Below are 3,312 nucleotides of genomic sequence, written 5' to 3' on the forward strand. Positions count from 1 at the left end.
TTCTTAGATATTTTTAAGCCCGCTTTTTTTTATTTTTTATTTTATTATTGGCAGAGGCTTGTTCTGTGGCCCAGGCTGGAGTGCAGTGGTGCAATCTCAGCTCATTGCAACCTCCGCCTGCTGGGTTCAAGTGATTCTACTGCCTCAGCCCCCCAAGTAGCTGGGATGACAGGCATGCACCACGATGCCTGGCTATTTTTTGTATTTTAGTAGAGACAGGTTTTTGCCATGATGGCCAGACTGGTCTCGAACTCCTGACCTCAAGTGATCTTCCTACTTTGGCTTCTCAAAGTGCTAGTATTACAGGTGTGAGCCATCATGCCTGGCCAAGTCTACCTTTTTATTTACTTCACTGTAGCAAGTGTATTTTAATAATAATTCCTGCCTAATAAGCCAATATCTTTTTCTGCAATTATTTCTCTTGTTCATCGTTTCACATTACTGTAGTACATGGATCTTTTTCTCTTGTACTTGTTATTTTTAAGTATATTCTGATTTGGGAAAATAATTTGCAAAAATAACTTGAGGTAGAAGATAAAGTTTTATTTTTTTTCTGTCCCTGATAAGGGAGTGAGCAGGCATGTGGGGCACTGAAAATCTAGCCAGGTGCACTCTGCAATAGCAACGTTCACAATTCTCTGGACCACCCAGTTGACATCATTTGGGTGTATACATTCACTTAAGTGGAGAATTACTTCTTATTCTTCTTTATTGTGTCAATCAGGTGTCCATCAAGAAAGCAAAACCATACTGATCATTAAAAAGAAATCGATCGGGAACAGCTGAAAGTTACATGTGGAAATCAGGAAGTTTCAGGACTCTCTGGAAATTACTAAAAATGACCTCACCATGATGCTTTTGAAAAACATGTCTCCTCTGGAGGCACAGTACTTTCTTCTACTGGTTTCTACTTTTGGCAGCATCTGAAATCTTTGAAGTCCTTCTTGAAATTCTAGGAAATGAAGTTCCCAGGGTTCCTGGTTCTCTAACGTGAAGAAAACAGAAGGGAGTGGAGTTGAGTGCTGGTTGTCAAAAGAAAACGAAAGTTCGATACCCAGCACACCTGAATTCAGGGATCATCACTCCGGGTCATAGATTAAATTAGCACCAGGGTTATGATTATTACTAATTTGGACAAGCCTTGCCTGTTGCATTCAGTTTCTCTCACCACACCAAGTCAAGAGATTCTGTACAGTTGCACTGATATTTTTTCAAAATTGGCCATTGCCCTCAGGACAAAAGGGAAGTGGGCCCTACACTTGGTTTTTGTCTTCTTTGAGGTTTGTTTCCATAATTTTGGATGACCTGTAGTTCTTTGATGCTTTTAACATTTTTTTAAAAAAGTTTTCCTCAATGAGAATGCTGAGGTGAGTCATTTATCTGTTTTTATAAATAGTAAGAATCCTGCATTCTCTTTTTTAAGAGTTAAATTATGATCTACTATAGTAAGTAGAAGGTATAATCACCTTCTCTAATTCTCTCCAACAGGTGAAAATGAACAGCACATGAAGTTTACGGCATTACATACATTTTGAATTTAAGAGCTTCCACTGAGGTTTTAAAACACTGTGGAAAAATTAAAGAGTTTTGCTTTAGTGAGCTCAAAATCTTCATTGGTTTTTTTTTTTTGAGATATAGAAGGTGCAGATGTTTTTATTTCAGCACATTTTCTTCTTTACATTTTTCTATTTAAAATTGTGTTGTAAATTGACAACTTATAAGTGCCCATATTTATGGGGTACAAGGAGATGTTATCATTTTATGAGTACAATGTGGAATAGTTAAATAAAGCTAATTAGCATATTATTCAGCACAAATACTTATATGTAATTTTTTGCAGTGAGAACTGCACATACTTAATTTTTTGCAGTGAGAATCTTTGAAATGTACTCTTTTCGCTATTTTTAAGTGCACAATATACACTGTTATTCCCTATATTCACCACTCTGTGTAATAGAATTACCTGATGATCTGGCAATCCCACTCCTGGGTATTTGCTCAAAAGATTTGAAGTCAGTTTGTAGAAAAGATGTCTGTGCTCTCATGTTCAGGACATAATCTTCTCTGAAAGATGTTTCCCCAAACCATCAAAATAAAGGCAAATGAGGAGAAAAGAGACTAAAATAGAAAAATAGGTTTGAGAGATGAGGCTTTTCTAGAAAAAAAAAAAAAAATCCAACCATATAATGCAGCAAAATTACTTTTTAAATAAAAATAAAAATAAGTCTTACCCTTGAGCGGGTCTGAAGAATCAAGCTGTCATCACACAAACATCTTTGAAGAATGACACAGAAATATGATTCTTTTTGCCCACAGCAGTTCTAAATAACACTTCGCAGCTTCCAGAGAGTCATGAAAAAAGAGTGATTACACATAGAACCAGAGAGTTTCAATGCCAAACCGTTCCCAAGGCTGCAGCATTTACAGTGAAAGAGAACTTAAAACCCTTATAGAATCTGGTTCGTTACCAGAAAAACAAAATCTTTGTGCCCAGAATAATTCTGATTAAAAAAAAATTCCACCTACACAGAAAAAGTCAATCATGAGTTAAAGACCCTACAATATTGCATGCTAAATATATTCGCTTCAGGAAGGCTACAGCATGTTGAATATACTTTCTTTCTCTTTTTATCCTAGCAATGTGGTTTTTGTAAAGAAATCCTAAAATTCACTGCTATAGAATTTTATGTCTTTAAAAAGTACATTGCTATGCTAAGAGGTATCCAATGTATAATTTTAAAAGGTGAATTAGATTAAAAAGTGAACTCTGGGGAACAGAGTGTCCTTCAAAATTAAAGACACAAAGTTAGTGAAATGATGGAAATGTATTCACTATATCATTTTACAGGTATTGGTTATCTGCCTACTGTGTTCCAGGTACTCTGTTTTCTACACCATGCTGAAGACAGGGAGCTCAGCAGCTGGCGGGGAAGTAACCACGGTGTTCTTGCTACCTGTTTCTTTGTTTAAACATTAGTACAGCACTTTGAGAGGCCGAGGTAAGAGGATCACTTGAGTATAGGAGTTCAAAACTGGCCTGGGCAACATGGCAAGACCCTATCTCTGTCAAAAAATTAGCTGGGCATGGTGGGGTGTGCCTGTAGTCCCATCTACAGCGGAGGCTGAGGTGGGCAGATGACTTCGGCCAGGAGGTTGAGGTTGCAACGAGCCATGATGTTCCATTGTGCTCCAACCTGGGTAATAGACTGAGACCCTGTCTCAAAACAAACAAAAAATTAAACAAAAAATCAGCAAAATATATTAATATGGGAGACATACAAGGTATAATGAAGCCTATGCTTGTGGAACCTA

The 3,312-nt window shown here is 37.1% G+C and overlaps 1 long non-coding RNA gene across 1 annotated transcript; it reads right to left on the reverse strand.

Moving 5' to 3' along the window:
* Positions 1-537: 537 nt before the first annotated feature.
* Positions 538-2,518, reverse strand: LOC123575100 (uncharacterized). The gene is made up of 3 exons (XR_006700230.2): positions 2,232-2,518; positions 1,964-2,118; positions 538-985 (listed from the first exon to the last, which is right to left on the reverse strand). It is a non-coding gene; the product is annotated as an uncharacterized lncRNA (long non-coding RNA).
* Positions 2,519-3,312: the final 794 nt, after the last annotated feature.

This window comes from Macaca fascicularis, chromosome 8 (genome assembly GCF_037993035.2).
Source record: "Macaca fascicularis isolate 582-1 chromosome 8, T2T-MFA8v1.1".
NCBI classification, from domain to species: Eukaryota; Metazoa; Chordata; class Mammalia; order Primates; family Cercopithecidae; genus Macaca; species Macaca fascicularis.